At 37.1% G+C, this 18,667-nt stretch overlaps 1 protein-coding gene across 4 annotated transcripts in view; it reads left to right on the forward strand.

Moving 5' to 3' along the window:
• Nucleotides 1-18,667, forward strand: part of kirrel3a (kirre like nephrin family adhesion molecule 3a) — a 258,127-nt gene that overhangs the window by 40,946 nt on the left and 198,514 nt on the right. For all 4 annotated transcript variants that reach the window (XM_073874487.1, XM_073874485.1, XM_073874486.1 and 1 more), the window contains one exon: nt 11,093-11,311. The gene's annotated coding sequence lies outside the window, so the exon portion shown is untranslated. The remainder of the gene's footprint in view (nt 1-11,092; nt 11,312-18,667) is intronic.

Here is an 18,667-nt window from a genome sequence, read left to right on the forward strand (position 1 = left end):
TGTAAATTATAACAAAAACAAGTAAGCACGTGGCTTCTGCTATCGTCTGGTCAGTCAGCTTGCCTCGCACACTATGAAAGTAATAAATGAAATCTGCTGCTCTGACGTGATGTGCGTTCAGCTCCAATGAATTCACACATTTATTTATTGGGTTCTTCTTTGTTTATTTGTTTAAATTACTTTAATTTAATATAATATATTTAAAATTAAAATGAGACATTTAAATTACTAAACATAAATTAATAAAGAAGGAAAACATATTTGGTCAATTTTGGTAAAAGTTGGTACTAGCAAATTGATAAATGGTTCCTATAAATTGCTTCTATAATTAATCTACAGTAAAAATAATTGTTTTGAAGTGAAATGGCATCTCATTAAGGAAACCAAATAAATATCTACGGTACAATGCAATAATCCCTAATAATAAATAAACATAGATAATAAAAACAAATAATAATAATCTAAACTATAATATAAAATGCAGAAGGCATATCGCAGTGGGGCGACTCCTAACCACATACGGAAAAGAATATTTCATTATGCACAAATTATTAAAACATTTAAATAATTTTAAACAAATAATTGTTTAATGACTAAATTTTATAATATTTAGTCATTAAACAATAATGAAAAATATTATAAAAAACATTAGTGCACATCAGCTGAAGATCATTAGCCTAAACAAGCTTCTGCTACAAATTCGAGTCATTCTATTAGTGACATTTCAGCACTTGACAAACGGATAGCGACTCGTAAGTAGCACTTAAAACCCAGCTGCGAGCGACCGTTATACGTGCATCTTTGGGAAACGCACGTAAATGAACAACGAATGTTCGTTAAGTAGCTCGTAGAAAGTGTCTTAAGAGCTAAGTTCAATCGTTATCGGGAAACCCGGCCAAGTTCATTTTCATAAAGATTTCATAATTTCAGTTCAGTTCACTAACAAGGCACCTGTGTTATTTTATTTGTGCCTTTTTAGTAAAAAACCTGCAGATATTACCACTCCCATCTGCACTTTTTTGGAATTGTGCTCTCATGCTAATTTGCCCCATTTAGTAAATCTGCCCTAAGTAAAAATGTTAGCAAAAACATCTAAAGAACCGTGAACTAAATGGTTCTTTGGGGAATCAAAAATGGGTCTATGGCATTGCTGTGAAGAACCTTTTATTTATTTATTTATTTATTGGTTTATTTAACAGGGACAATGCAGTATACATTGCTACAATTTTAAGCAGCCGATGCTCTACATATAGACGGTTTCAGCAGTAACAACATAAACAAGCGGCTGTCGTGGTCCGCACGTAACTTCCGGTAAACTCCGCTAACAATAAATAACAACAAAGTTCTTTAAACGTAGTTTATTTATATAACAAGCAAAAATACAACGCATAGATTACATTGGAAACCAAAACATTTGTTATTTTCAACGAGGCATTTGTTCAAGAGATCAGTTTAGCAACCAATCAGACCATTAAAAAAAACGAAACCGGAAGTAAAGTTCGGATCCAGACATGTATCGCGTCAGCGCACGTGCGTCCGATGAAACCGTCTATAGGCTTCTAGCCAAAGGCTAATTTGCAGCCCCAGTCCCTGGTTAGGCTTTTTTAACAACAATAAAACAATAAATCACACAAAAAATTAAGTAAAAGTAAAAAAACTAAACTGAGACTGTGTATGACTATCAGTGTTCACAAACCTGCTTTTGTTTCAACCACCTTTTCAAATTTCTTTAAAGAGTTAAAGAGTTAATAAACCCTAAATCAACTTTTTAGTTAATGATCTGTAAAAATGGGGCTTTAGTGCTGTTCATTGATTTGAGTAACTTTTTTGACATTTGGGTACAAAAGTGTTTTAATGCTACAATATATGGTGTAAAAAATGGTGTGCTGCCCTCTTCAGGTTGAACGGTGCCTACTGCAGTAGAATATTCCTATTGGATGTCGCGGTACTACGTGACGTAAGCGGTACGACGTGACGTAAGCAGGTTCAAGTTCACCATGCCCTTGTTAGACTTTACCACACCCTTGGTATGAGCTCAGTTCGTCCCCTCTATCTCCGTTGGTGTCTGCCCACTTTTCTTGCATTTTTCAAATATTGCCAGTGGGTGCCAGGCTCTGACCAAGCACCTTTATTCCTGCTCTTTTGATCACAAAGTATATAAAAGAAATAAAAAAATATATGCATGGTATATCCATATTAAATCTTGACGTATTTTTGTAAAAAGTAAATTTTCAAGCATTTAATTTCAAGGATGAGCAACATTTTCAAAATGAGATCATAAAAGCTTTTCACGTTGTGCCCTGCAACCACAAAAATGCTGAAAACTGTGCAGTGCCTCGTGACAAACAGGTATTTAGCCAAATGTGGTTGCTACAGCATTTAGTGTTTTGGGAAAAAATAAATCAAAAATCACTTTGTACCTCAGCAGGGGATCTTAAGCATCCCTTGGTCAGGGTACTCAACTCAAAGGGGGCTAAGAATAAACCACGCTGCGTCTGTGCGGCAGTAAAAACTAAACGCTATACTTCTCAATGTGATCTGAACAGTGAAGGCAGTGCAAACACACACTAGAGACGAACTCTGTAAAGGCTAAATAAATATATAAAAGATAAAAGCTGCTTGTATTCGATGATGTGTGCCGTCGGTAAGAGGGTCAAAGCCATGTGGTCATTTTGTTCCTCCTAATTTACACAGGGGTTTCAGTCGCAGGACTGTCATAATATGCAGGTTAATACAATCGAGAGACTGAAAATTCGTGCCGTTTTTTTTCTAAGGCTAAATTCAGTGAGTAATTGCTGGTGAAGGTGCTCTCATTAAGAGCCACAGGTGGCTGTGTATGCATTTATCACCAGATGCCTCGAGCCTTTTAGCGAAGGCTTTTTTTGCACAAGCTTAGATCAGAGGCAAGCACCGTAGGTCCTTGTCAGAAAATGTCCTGCTGCGTTTGCAACGGCTGAGATGTTTGCAGATGTTGTACGTCTCTAATTGGCTTTCAATCATCAGGCTATTGTGGTCTGATCTTAACTGATGCGTTTCCAGCTCTGCCTGTTTCACTTAGACTATGAATATACGAGCAAAAGCAAAAATTACAGCATGTAATCTTTTGGCATTTTGGCAGTGCCATTTTTATTTGCATTTGCACTTCTGTGTTTTGAAAATGGGATTTCTTTCAGGGAGAAAATAGCGTTTCTTTCTGATGCAAAATTGTCTGGAACTCACACTGAGAAGCCAATGAATGGGAATTAAGTGTCGAGAGTCATATCTTCATCATGTTTGCCGTCTCCAGTCATTTCGCGTTAACCGCCGTATTCTGTAAAACATCTCCCGACTGAATTCTCACGTGTTGCACGGGGAAGCGAATATCACGATGATGGGTCTGAGGAAACGATTTGTTTTGTTTCAAATGAGACACGCACAATTTGCATGATACTATTTCAAGCGTCATTGAAACTCACACAGTCTTGATTGAAAAATAGTCAGGTCTTCCATTTAGATTTCTTGATTTTTTTTGATGAGAGCTCACTGTCATGAAAACTTTACTTGACAAGAAGGTTTGAAAACGCATCAATCAATCGGATGATAAAATGGTTCGCGTCATCTCCATATCTTTTCTGCTCTCCCACTTGTGAACATGTCCTTATTATGTCACGTCTAATTAGCAAAGCGCCTTCGGAAAACGAAGACGTCTTGATCGGTGACACTGGCAGTAGCTGGGAATTTTGCCGTATGCATTCCGACACACTGTGCTCCATTTCTCTGAAAGTCAGTGCTCTTAAAAAGTGTAAAATATCTCTCTAAAATGTTATTAAGTCAAGCCAGCCCAGTGTAAACATAGTTAAGTTACGCTCTGGAAAATATATTTTTATTCCAAACCGGCCGGCACTTCGAAAAAGAAAAATGCTCTTGCAATACGCATCACTGACAACGTTATGAAATTGAGGATGACACCTCTAAAATTACCCAAACCTTTTCAGTGCGACAAAATTGAACAGCTCCTGTTTTGAAAACCCAGCAGCGCTCTATCAGCACGGCCGCGAACGGTTTTGCAGAGGGCCGATTCTAATCGTAAAGGTTCAGTGTTTTGGCAGGGGAAGGCAGGTTCCAGATAAGGCTTGGATTTATGCATAGACAAGATTAGAAATCCGTAAGGCTCTGTCACAGCACACATCCTCCACGCATTGCCGTGATACTGAAACTAATCTCAGGGAAAACATATTGGAGATCCTGTAACTGAACCCTAGATGGGAAGGAATGGGCTAATCTGTCTGCATTTTGCACCATCTTACTCTACAAAGGACGACTTTGGCGTAAAGCAGCCGTTCCTGCGGATTGAGAAACGGATGTAGCATGTGAATGAACCTTTATAGAGTGAGATGGCGCTCAGCCAGTTGGTTTCTGTAGAGAAGTGAATATAGATTTTATATCTCAGATTTTGGGAGGCTTTGTGGCAAGTGTTAAGCTGAAAGTATCCACAAGTTTTTGGGGGGCGTTACTGTAAAAAAGAAAGTGGGCAAAACTTCCGGTGAGGCAGCGGAAGTAGTATATCAATGGGATTTTGTGTATTTTGTATAATTTTTTTATTATTTAAAGGCACAAACCTTTATGAGAGATGTCGTTACAGAGCTCAGGGACAACATGTGCTGTTCGTAGTTGTACATATAACCGGAATAAACTAGGTCAGTGGCTGAAACGTGAGTGTTTTGAACATAAGCCTAAAACTAAATCAGAGTACAACGTCTGTACAGTTTCCATCACTTTTTTTTGTAACAACGTTTCCATTCTACGCCAACTGCAAACGCTGTGATTGGTCCACTAAAACCTCTCATTCAAATCCCCTTATCAAAAGGGAGTTTCTGCACGAGAGCGCCCTCTGGCTTTGGGATGTGCCGGGATTTCACCGTAATTCATTCAAATTATTAATTGAGAAAACGCGCATTTGCACGATTAATCGTTGCAGCCCTACTAAATATTAATAATAACACTAATAGCTACCCAGCAACTTTTTTAAGATATCTAATAGCTGTCCAAACACAGCCCAGAGGTCTAGGCTACGTTTACACGTGGGCGGCTATTTTCATAAACGGACGTTTCAACCTCTCCGGTTTCAAAAATAATATTGTGCACACATGTCAGTTTTCAGAAAAGTGTTAATTTATATGTACCCGTGCATATATGCCGTCAAGAGAAGCTCAAGCCCACGTAAGCCAATCACTGGCGGCGCTGGTGGTGACGCGGACTGGTTCTTCGTGTTGGAGGGAGGAGTTGTTGCAGTAGGTGTTCGATGACGTCAAAGTACCGAGAACTCTCGCGGTACTTTGACATCATCCGCCTGTCGGTTCTTGCAGCGCCGCATGAAGTTGAACACACGTAAAATTGCTGACCTCCGAGCACTCGTTTCTGCTCCTCGACATAATGGAGCAGCTGTATTTGCAAATACAAACACTCGAAATGAGTTTGCACGAACATAAATGTGATCATGAAAGCGTTCAGAGTAGCAGTCACATGTAAACATAGGTCGCACTTTTGACGTAGATGCGAGCTCTGGAGCATACTGTGACGTTTGCCGCCTAAACATCCATTTGTCTCAGTTTACGCAAGCGTGCAAACGAAGGTTTTCAAAATATCCACTTTGGGCGGAGTTTTTAGAAAGAATCGGTTTCAGAGGCGAAATCTACGTTTATGTGTAAACGAATGGTGCAAACGAAGGTAAATGTCTCTGTTTTTCAAAATAACTATGTACGTGTAAACGTAGCCATAGGCTACAACAAGGCAAAATTTGGCCTGCCAGTGAAAAATTTATAGATGTCTAACCATAGCCCAAAAATCATTACAAATAAATAAAAACACCTTGTAATCACTATTGAGTTTGCTTTTGGCAAATTTAGTTACTTTAGTAAAAATAACATGTAACCAAATTCAAGTTAAAGGCGGAGTCCACGATGTTTGAAAGCCAATGTTGATATTTGAAATCACCTAAACAAACACGCCCCTACCCCAATAGAATCTGGACCTTCTGTTGATAGACCCGCCCCACACATACGCAACCCGGCAAGGATGTCGGTTAGTAGACACGCTCCTTACTGCTGATTGGCTATAAGTGTGTTTTGGTAGTCGGCCCGTCTCCTTTTCCAAAGCGTTTTTCAAACATCGTGGACTCCGCCTTTAATTTAAAGTGCGTCACACATAGCCAGACTATATCGGGTCTGTAGTTAACTTACTGTAGATGCTGAAATGATGGCTATTGCTTGCTGGCATGTAGTTATTTATTCATTTTTGCTTTTTGGCCCAAAGTTGAAAGAGCCCACCCTCAAATCTCTATTATATCCTGGTCTCTAGATGTGGCATAGTGTAAATCTATGGGATTTTTTTTTTGGCTGTCTTATCGTCTGCCAGTTCTAAATCTAAAGTTTGATTGCTTAGCAGCTTTTGCTCAATAAGCTTCATGCTTTAAGATGTCATTCATCTTGCGAAGCATGTACGCTGTGGGATGTAAGTAAAAAAATGGTTGGTTTAAATCCCAGTAAAAGTGATGCCTGCTTTAACAAACCCCACAAATAAACAGCAAACAGTTTTTGCAATGTTTTGAAACATTGATTGGCCGCATCAAACTGTACGTGTGTGCGCCTGAATAACCACGCTTAGCTCATTACTAGTCTAAATGATACCACTTTGCTCTGAAATATTCAACAACATGGGTTTAAGGGCTCATTAACAAATTGGTCAATTCAGCATCCGATAAATAGGCCCATATGTTTTACTGCGGGTCCCATGTGGGATGCTCGTTCACAGCAGACATAAAAAAATGATGGGTATACATCTGAATATTATTGGCTAAACAGACTTTTTCCATGAGTCAGTGTGTCATCTAAAAATCTCATAAAATTTTATTTCAATAAATAGACAAGAGATGCTCGCCGCTGGGATGCACCTAATCTTCTAAATGACTTGGTAAAGATGGAAGTTGATTTGCTCGGCTGTTCCGTCCCCCATCTGGAAACCCATCTGCACCTCCCGTTTTATGGATCTGATTCCCACTGCATCCAATACTTACATGAAGGTTAATGACCGGACAAACCGTAGCATGCTAAGGTCATGCATTAACCACAAACAGGGCCGACGAGGGAAACCAAAGCTGTTGCATTGTGGGTAAATATTGACTGTGAAAGAAGATATGCACGCTCATGAGGATTGTGTAAGGTCTGATGACATTACTTTGACTCGTACTTATTCATTTTAAGAGCGGAGTTATTTAATGACACATGCAATTAACACGACACAAGGATAGCAGCGTTTGATTTTAAAGCAGTTTTTAATGTATATTTGCTGTAGTCATCATTTGCTAAGTGTCACGAAGCTAGTCAAACGATAAGCTGCGATTCTCCATTTCACCGAAAATAGCGGTAAGAGAAGGATAAGAGAAGATTGATTACCCCTTGCTTTAGGAACTTTTGATATCTCACTTAGTCCTAAGGGTGGTAAGGAACCATTAACTGCACCTGCTGTTGTATTACACACATCTGCTCCTTATTAAAGTGATCTGAGACAAATACCGCCACATGATATGTGCCAGCTGGACACATTAGCAGAGAAGCGTTCCGGTTTGTTTGACGCTTTAATGGTGGATCAGCGATCGAACCACAAGCTGAGAAAGTTTGGACAGTTTGCCAATTTCGATCACGTTAAGACGGCTCGATAATCAATCGCTTTGATGCCTTTTAGCATTTTTGCATAATCTTTAATTAGATTCTGCTTCGCAATAATACAGTTTCATTGGTATTATTGGTTTCCATAGTAATTCATGCCACTTCGTCGCAAAATGAACTCGTAGAGCGTTAAAGATCATTCATCATGGGCTTTAAACAACAGTACACATGGACAGCAAGGAGGCGTTTATCTCTGCAGAAGAACACAAACACAGATCTTCTGCCCTGGAGAGTTCAGCTGTTTGATCACATCACCATCCTTCTTCATATTCCGCTGTGTCTAATTAGCCAATTCAGTCCAGACCATTTATAGACCCAATAGAAAACAAGCACAAGCGAACAAAGACACCGTTCTGGAATTCACATGTAAATTAGCCTGTAGTTCAGAGATCTTCGATCCTAGCAGTGTTACCTGGATTAATTAAACTATAGGTAGGCCCTGTGTCCACCAAAGCGTTTAAACGCAGGATGTGGGCGCATTTGTTGCTGTAATACTTCAGTTTCGTTTTTTCAGTCATTGTATGAAGTGCCGGTTGGTTGGTGTGGTATTTGCCCCGCCCCTCCTCAACTGTGAGTGGATGGCTGTGCGAAAGTGACATTAACGTTTAGCTTTTTTATTCAAAGTTGAAAAATGTTCAACTCTCTATGAATGGTAAAAAACAAAGAGGTGGAATAAATGGTTTGCGCCTTTCTAGCTGACAGCGAAATGTGGCGCTTTCATTGGAAACAACTAAACAAGTATGCTGGCCTCAGGAAAGATGCTTTGGTGGAACACAAAGTCTTAAACAACAATTGTTTCAGTTTCATCTATATAGGCAATATCTTGCAGTGACTGATATATTGGTGAATGTTTTGAATTTTTGTTATCGGCAATGACCGAAAAACTATCGGTCTCCAAGAAAATAAAATGAAAAACTGTAATTTTGTTTTGGAATATTGTGGTATTCTTTCAACCTGATCTTACAAAGTTCCGTGGTATAGTCACGGAATATTTTGCTAATTTATCCGTGTCATTGTCACGGATCTCCGCATTTTTCCATGTCCGTACATGGACTTTCTTTTCCATGTCAGTTTCATGTATTGGTTACTCAATTGTTTTTAATATTTTTAAATCATTTTCGCGTGGGTTTGGGTTAGGGGCAAGTCACACCAAAAGCGTTTATGGCAGTTGCAGGCGCCTTTTTTGAATGATATTCTATGGGCAGGGCGCGTTTGCGCGCTGTTTATGCGCGCCGAGCGCCTTGCGGTTTTTTGCCGCCTGCCGCGCACGCGTTTTTGAAGGAGCGCTGAGAGCGGGGAAGCGCCCGACGTCATTCGCGTCTTTCCATTGTCCAATCGAATGAGGGGAGAGACGGGCCTTACGTTGTGGTGAGGGAAGTTTACAGTTGCTTTGAAGAACCGGATTCCAGCTCGCTCACTCTCTCCTGCGTGTTTGTGCACCTCTCACCCTCAAACAAGGTCAGAGCAAGCGCCCTCTTTTTAAAGTATCTGCTAATATGACAGTTAACAGCAAAAGAGTGCTCACGCTTCAATATTTGATTGACAAGACAGCTGACTCAGTGGTTGCTTAGCAATATGAAAAGCCGCGTCGCACTGCTCTTTTTTTTAAAAAGGCAGTGCGTCGCGCCTTGCGTTTGCAAGCGTTTAAATCGCTTTTGGTGTGACTGGCCCCTTAGGATGTCATTTTAACTATTGGTTTATACAATAGTGTCCTTTTATGTTACAGAAAGTCGTTCTAACCCCAAACCCATGCGACAATGGTAAGAAAATAGGAAAACAATTGAGTAACCAATACGTGAAACTGACACAGAAAAGAAAGTCCGTGGTACGGACACGGAAAAATGCGGAGATCCGCGACAATGACACAGACAAATGAACAAAATATTCCGTGACTATAACACGGAAATTCGTGAGATCAGGTTGTATTTTTTACAAATGATTTATCTGTGAACTTCATTATTTTTTTTTTAAATTCATGTGGCCTCATAATCTTTAATCAAAAATGCAAATCTCCTCCACTCCTCAAAACGATCTCTCTATACTTCCGATCATATGGTATAGCAGGTGGGCGGGGTCATGGAGAAGATCGCTGCAACTAGCAACACGACCCAACCTCAAACGATCCAATCAGATGTCAACGGGCCAATTCAAATCCATCCCTGCCTTATTTCATTTCAGAAGCCGGTTTCACTCGGATATACGTCACCATGGTGGAAAATTAGACAATCCATACTTCCGTTTCATGGCGACTTTAACAAGATGCGTTACTAGTACTAGTATTGATATAAATGGGGGAGATTGCAATGATCGGAATGGCTGCTCTAGTCCCGCCTCCCAGTAAAAAGAGCCAGTCATCAATCAGAATCCTCTGGGAGAGGGATTTTGTGTATGTGCAGAATCAACAGGTCTTGTTTGTCTTGTTCTGATAAGACCTGGAGGCATTGCAAATATGGCGGCAGAGTGAAACAACTTCCTTAATAGGACTTTGACTAAAGCCAACATTTTACGGAAATTAAAATGACCAATCATCATTCGCTTTTTAATGTGACATTACGTTGTGCTACACACAACATCACTTTGGTGTGCAAAACAATAGCGTAAGTTGTCAGATAACGCGACACAGTAGTGCAGATGTGACTATTGAAAATATTTTACATTACCTTATGAACAATCACAAATCATGTGACTGGTAGTTTGAATCTCTATCATTACGCACAAAAAATGTTTTAATTTTATTTGAATATTTATGAATTATTTTTTAAGTAATTGGAATATATTCGTTAATATTACCATTTACATATTAATGTAAAAGGAACCTTTTACAATGTATCTTAAAAGTAACACAATGTAACCTTGCTCTCACTTGAAATGTGTCCCCACATTTAGTCCTTAAAAATTTGTTTCTGGTTGTCTTTCATTTACTGTAATTAGATTTGTGTTATGTCACCTTCATATCGGCCACATTGATTTCTCAATATCGGTGTTGGCCATAAGCCAACCCTCACATCGGCTGACCCCTACAATAAAGTAAATCTTTGTTTCAATGCAGTGCGAAATTAAACAGCTATGTAGGGGCAGTTTCCTAGGCCTTAGATATATTAGGACATTTAATTTGTTTTTACAAAATACAATAATGATGTGCATCATGAGACAAAACAATGGCACTGATATATATTAAGATATGTCATTGCAAGATGTTTTAAATTAAGGCAGCTCAAACATGCATTTTAGTCTGGGACTAAGATAAGCCCTGTCTGGGAAACCACTCCTTAGTGTTTAGTTACACTAGTTAAAAAATGTAGCTAGTTAGTGTCACATGGATTAAAAATCAGATTCACATTTAAGAAATCCAAACCTGTGCATTAATGCGTGCAATAATCACATTCCAGATGCAGACGATAGATGCAGACAGCCATCCAGCACAGTGGTGCAGAATTATCCAGCAAGTTCTTGTGAAGCGAATCATCCTGATGTCTTCTGATAAGCTTCATTCCTCAGGAGAGAGGGTCTGTCACCAGGACAGCATCGCCCAAACGTTTGCCTGAGGCTGTGTCTCCAACTGACTCACATCCTACAAACAAGACACTAAAAATAACAGCATAGGAAAGGTAGGAAAACAAAAATGTCCGATGTAGACATTTTCTACAAGAACCAGATATTATTTAATCATTGAAATTGCACCAAAAGATAAAGCTTTGGATGAGCAATGCAAAGGTCTTGGGTTTGATCCACAGGGAACACATGTGTGACCCTTTCTGTGAAATCCAAACTGAAGTCTCCAAAACAGCTGACAGCAATTGTAAAAAGAATGCATGTCGAATGACCAAATTTGTAAATGTGAATGCATTATTTCTACTGCATTTCTATAAAAAATATTTTTTTGACCAAAGATAATTATTCACTTGCCTCAATAATGTGAGGGCACAGGCACCATCAGTTTGAATGAGCATGATGCCTAAGAGGTTGATGTTTCTCCATTAGCCTCATTTAAGATGTCGAGAGACTCGTCATAAAGTAGATAAGAGTAGTAGTTTGCTGTTAAGGAGGTCTAATATACATTGAGAGCGTTCTCCATTAGCATTTACATTCGTCTCAATAACAGTTGGTTCGCTGTCACATGCAGCCTTTAAAGTAAATGGTTCATGGTCATTACGTTACTGTTTCCGAAAGATTTTTGAGCCAGCCACCTGACTCGTAAATGCCATGTGATTGATCACTTATTATTAAAAACCTTCATTAGACAGGGAAGAAACCTTATACACGCGACTTATTTTTTAGGGTTAGTCCACCTAAAATTAACAATTTGTCATTATTTACTCTGTTAATCCAAAACAGGAGTGCATGGTGCCCATCTCAGGGTTCCCACGGGTCCTTGAAATCCTTGAAAGTTTGTGAATCTAGAGGAAAAATTCAAGGCCCTGGGAAGCTTTTGAAAATATACATGCATATATGCAGGTCATTGAAAGTGCTTGAATCTATTTTATGCTGGAATCTAAGTTTTCTGGAAAAAAATCCATATTATGTAGTGTAGGATAATATCATAAAGTTCTACACTTTTTAAGCACATGTGCTAAACTATTTGCTTTAATTGCTTATATCTTCTGTATGCGAATGTTGATTCATACCAAAATGCTTTTTTGCATAGTTGTGTTTGACACATGAAAACGTCTCAGGTTACGTATGTAACTGTTGTTCCCTGAGAAGGGAACGAGACGCTGCTTCTCCCTTGCCATACTTCCTGCGTCCCTGTAACACCATCTTTGGCAATATTTCAGATAGTGATATAATTCCTGGCTCCCACGTTACCCTGTCTTTGTCGTTAAGTCTCACCATTGGTTGAATTTGATATAGACATTCAGACGCACTTACGCCTGGAGGCGTCCCCAAAGTGTCACCGCAGTGATGCAGCGCGAGTTCCCTCGAAAGGGAACTGTAACAATGTAACACGATGTAACTAACCCTTTAACCTTATACTTTTTAACACTGTTAACAATATATTATAAAAACCTTCTCATTTTTATGCTATTCTATGCTTCTCTAGCTTCATTACTATTCCTACTTGTATATGCAGCTTTGTGTACTATGCTTATTGTTGGCTTCCTCATTTGTAAGTCACTTTGTATAAAAGCGTCTGCTAAGTAAATAAGTGTAAGTGTTAAAACGTGATGTAGTAAAACATTAGACTTTTTAGCTATTTTCTCTTGTATAAAAGATGCATTTCTGCTTAATTCTTGTCTGAATACAGTCTTTAAATAACTGATAATAGAGAACGATTGGATGATAGTAATGTGGGAGACTGCTGTAGTTAACCAGCCAAATGAAATCAATTATATTAGTTACTAAAACAACTTTAATTGAAATACTCCTGCACAAGCAATCTGATATATCTGTTATATTTAACTCTCCCAAAATCGATACTTTTTTATCCGTCATCCTGACTCTGAACACCACGGTACATGTCAGCGTGACGTAAAGCGGAAACCAGACAGTATTTTAACCAGCATGCTTCTGTGCAAAACTTGCTTATCACAAACAAGCCAATTGAAATATGCCCTGAGGAGGTGACCTGACCAACAAGCAGCCAATAACCCAACGAGTCCACGGGTGACTTGAGGTGCCGGTGGTTTAAAGGAAGCTGTTGGTGTGATTCAAAGTTAGTGGCATCATACCACCAAGACCAGCTGAGATCAGATCAACCTCTGCTGTGGTTCCTCCATGTTCATTTCTGATGATGAAAGTCAAAAACACTCCAGGTTGCATCCTTTCATGATGTTCCAGAACATAGCACTGAAGTTTATTATTCATCCACTGAGGTCAAAATTTGCTTGATATTTATGACTTTTTTGATTTAATTAAATTAATTGTGCTTAATTGTTATGCATACCTATGCTGCATACATTTATCAGTATGTGTGTTCCCTTGAAATCAAACCCATGACCCTTGCGCTGCTAAGGCAACGCTCTACCACATGGTTTTCCAAACTGGGGTTTGCGAACAGCTGGTGGTTCATAAGGAAATTGCAGGGAGTTAATGAACAACAATAAATTAATTACAATTCCTGTAGCTCAATGGTAAAGCATTGCGTTTGCAACAAAAAGTCATGGGTTTGGACCCAGGGAACACACTGTTAAAACTTATATACCTTGTTATGCACTGTATGTCGTTTTGAATAAAATGCGTGTGCCAAATGCATAAATATAAATATATAAATATAATTCAATCATAAAATGTTTATAAATATTTTAAAATTTGAAAATCTAAATAAAACACAATAAAAATATATTTTATTTGTATATTCTGAATGTCGTGTAACCCTTACGACACTACAGTATATCAGAAAACTGCAAACTGATGCAAAATGGACACGTTTTATGTACCAATAAAAGAAAATTACAGGATGAAGGTCCAATAACAGGTAATAATAACAATAGCTATGTAAAATACTACTGATAAAAGCTTTAAAACAAATGAAAATAATGTTTTTTAATTAAATGTGCTGTTAGATTATTAAAATATTTACTTTAAATCTTAAGGGGTACCTCAGGTACCCACAAAATCAGTATTGTATCTGGTCAGTAGTAAATTCGTCAATTTATGCAAATTCCGATATCCGCCGTGTTTTTCTGTCATCTTTTCTCCGTTTTTTCCAAACCGCAATAAACGTCAGTCCTCCTTCTCTGCAGAATGCAATGAATCCGCTTAACCAATCACAGCGCCCTCTTCTATCAGCTATAATTTAAGCCATTTCAACAAGAATGATTTAAGACATGCTTTTTTTCTGCACTAAATAATCGCACAAAATCCAGTAATTTCACTAAAACTGTAAAATAATGGCACAAAATCCAGTAATATCACTAAAACTGTTGGCACAAAAACAAAATGGCACAAAATCCAGTAATTTCACTAAAACTGTAAAATAATGGCACAAAATCCAGTAATATCACTAAAACTGTAAAATAATGGCACAAAATCCAGTAATTTCACTAAAACTGTAAAATAATGGCACAAAATCCAGTAATATCACTAAAACTGTTAAATAATGGCACAAAATCCAGTAATTTCACTAAAACTGTAAAATAATGGCACAAAATCCAGTAATATCACTAAAACGGTTAAATAATGGCACAAAATCCAGTAATATCACTAAAACTGTAAAATAATGGCACAAAATCCAGTAATATCACTAAAACTGTAAAATAATGGCACAAAATCCAGTAATATCACTAAAACGGTTAAATAATGGCACAAAATCCAGTAATATCACTAAAACGGTTAAATAATGGCACAAAATCCAGTAATATCACTAAAACGGTTAAATAATGGCACAAAATCCAGTAATATCACTAAAACTGTAAAATAATGGCACAAAATCCAGTAATATCACTAAAACTGTAAAATAATGGCACAAAATCCAGTAATATCACTAAAACTGTAAAATAATGGCACAAAATCCAGCAATATCACTAAAACTGTAAAATAATGGCACAAATTCCAGTAATATCACTAAAACTGTAAAATAATGGCACAAATTCCAGTAATATCACTAAAACTGTAAAATAATGGCACAAATTCCAGCAATATCACTAAAACTGTAAAATAATGGCACAAATTCCAGTAATATCACTAAAACTGTAAAATAATGGCACAAAATCCAGTAATATCACTAAAACTGTTAAATAATGGCACAAAATCCAGTAATATCACTAAAACTGTAACATAATGGCACAAAATCCAGTAATATCACTAAAACTGTAAAATAATGGCACAAAATCCAGTAATATCACTAAAACGGTTAAATAATGGCACAAAATCCAGTAATATCACTAAAACGGTTAAATAATGGCACAAAATCCAGTAATATCACTAAAACGGTTAAATAATGGCACAAAATCCAGTAATATCACTAAAACTGTAAAATAATGGCACAAAATCCAGTAATATCACTAAAACTGTAAAATAATGGCACAAAATCCAGTAATATCACTAAAACTGTAAAATAATGGCACAAAATCCAGTAATATCACTAAAACTGTAAAATAATGGCACAAAATCCAGTAATATCACTAAAACGGTTAAATAATGGCACAAAATCCAGTAATATCACTAAAACGGTTAAATAATGGCACAAAATCCAGTAATATCACTAAAACGGTTAAATAATGGCACAAAATCCAGTAATATCACTAAAACTGTAAAATAATGGCACAAAATCCAGTAATATCACTAAAACTGTAAAATAATGGCACAAAATCCAGTAATATCACTAAAACTGTAAAATAATGGCACAAAATCCAGTAATATCACTAAAACTGTAAAATAATGGCACAAAATCCAGTAATATCACTAAAACGGTTAAATAATGGCACAAAATCCAGTAATATCACTAAAACTGTAAAATAATGGCACAAAATCCAGTAATATCACTAAAACTGTAAAATAATGGCACAAAATCCAGTAATATCACTAAAACTGTAAAATAATGGCACAAAATCCAGTAATATCACTAAAACTGTAAAATAATGGCACAAAATCCAGTAATATCACTAAAACGGTTAAATAATGGCACAAAATCCAGTAATATCACTAAAACTGTAAAATAATGGCACAAAATCCAGTAATATCACTAAAACGGTTAAATAATGGCACAAAATCCAGTAATATCACTAAAACTGTAAAATAATGGCACAAAATCCAGTAATATCACTAAAACTGTTAAATATAATGGCACAAAATCCAGTAATATCACTAAAAGTGTTAAATAATGACTCCCCGAGATGCAAAGATAGCAGAACCCAACACTTCCAAGGCCAAATTCACCCTCGTCATTGAAATAAATGGGACCTCTAATGCTCCATGTATTTTGGACCCATTTAAGTGCAACTTTAAATTACCACTACTGTAAATGCAGCTTATTCTGATCCATTCTGTTTATGAGATGTTGAGGTATATGTGCGACTCGTGTTAATGGTTCATAGCGGTGGTTTGTTCATTTGCGCCGTCTCCCACAATGTTCCCTATGAATTTGACCATTGTTAGTGCTCTCTCACCTCGCAATTTCGCTTCATACGTCTTTCATGCTTTAACAAGCACAGCTTTTAGCAAAAACTTTATTGATTTTAAAACCCCAAAATTAGATTCGGCCATCTGCAATGCAGAGACACAGCAGGATTGTATACAACGTCTGAATGCGTTTGTGTGTGTACCATTGAGCACAGGATGTTTTATATAATGCCTCGACTCTTTCAGAGACTCTCTTATCTAATGACACAAGGTCCTGCTGCAGCAAGCCATTGAGGTTTCTTTTGTCCATAGGCATATCATAATGTACTAATTAACTAATGGCCCCAAATTCAGCTTCATTTGTCATCAACCAATCGCTGTTTCTGAAGGCTTTTAAACAGGTGCTTAGGTAAGAGCTGGAACAGAAGTGTTTTATGGGAATAGATTTTGTACACCTGCCTGAGAATGTTTCTCACACAGAAGAAAGCTAATTGCTAATGGGGATTATTTTGAGCGCAATTCTGCCCTGTCTGAAGTATTTACGAGAAACCCTAAAGGTAATTTTGTCAATGCTAAAATACTTAAAAACACTCCTATCTCTGCTTAATATGCACTCTGAAGATTGATTTCTCAGAAAGGGTAAACACTGTTGCTCTGTGGTGCTATCGAAACATTGCTCTGTTTGTTTCAGGACCAGTTTAATACAGATGAATTTGTTTAACCAACGGTGAAGGTTTGGTCCTGTTTAAATAGTTTGGTGACAATAGTGGTGTAAAATTACACACTGCAACTTAATAAGTTATAAAAGTACTTTATTTTTATTTTTTTTAAGAGGAAAAAATGGTCAAAAGATTTACCCCAGCTGTCACTGGGGCAGTACCCTTTACAAAGGTCCTAATATAGGTACAGATATGTATACATTTGGTACCAATATGGACCTCTGAGGTAGAAAAATGTTTAGATATTAGATTTTTAGATTTTAGAGGAAGAAAAAATGAAGGGTTTGGTTCCAAATGCAATAAATCTATTTGGACTAATTTGGGTAAAAATGTGTTTTCTATACCAAGAAAGTGACAAGATGAAAAACACTGTTTTTTGTTACAAACTTTCACATATCATCTTTAGGTTATAATAACATAATAACATTCAAATCCATAACTTGATTTTGAAAGATTTATTATAAAAACTGATAATTTTTTCCACAAAATGCAATAAATCCATGACCATGAATCCAAGTTTTTTTTCAAAATCCTAGTTTTCCTCATCTACTTTGTACTTTGTGATCCACAAAACAAACAAAAACAAAATGGTAATTTTGATGGCATTAATAAACCTGTGGTGGTTTTCTATGGCGGGGAAGAAACAAAAGCCATCCGAATTCTATAATTTACGCGAGAGGCACTCCTGCGATGGAAAAATGCCGGCTGTTGTTTGTTCTCCCGACAGCATCAAGCTTCTGTCATGCTGACACATTGACCGCAGGGGATCTTATTAATAACTTATTCGTTACTCGAAGTCAACGAAAATCGAGCAGGACCAAAACATTTTACAGCTGATCGCTATCAAAAAAGTTCAGCAAAGACGTCCCAAGAATGACAGCAGCAATGACAGTGTTCTTAATATGACAAAGTAAGTGTTTTGATAAATGCTATTAATGTTTATTTTTTTACCACTAGTCAACTAAATTAATATAACATGGCAAAGATGAATGCACATTTATATATTGATTCAATAGATTTATAGCATTTAAAAAAAAAACTTTTTTGTGGGAAAAAATCTGTTTTTATAATAAATTTTTAAAAATCAAATTATGAATAATGAAATTATGAATTTTTAATGTTATTATAACCTAAAGATGCTATGTGAAAGTTTGTAACAGAAAATAGTGGTTTTCATCTCGTCACTTTCTTGGAATAAAAAAAACATTTTTACCCAAATAAGTCAAAATGGATTTATTGCGTTTT

Source organism: Misgurnus anguillicaudatus, chromosome 12 (assembly GCF_027580225.2).
Source record: "Misgurnus anguillicaudatus chromosome 12, ASM2758022v2, whole genome shotgun sequence".
NCBI classification, from domain to species: domain Eukaryota; kingdom Metazoa; phylum Chordata; class Actinopteri; order Cypriniformes; family Cobitidae; genus Misgurnus; species Misgurnus anguillicaudatus.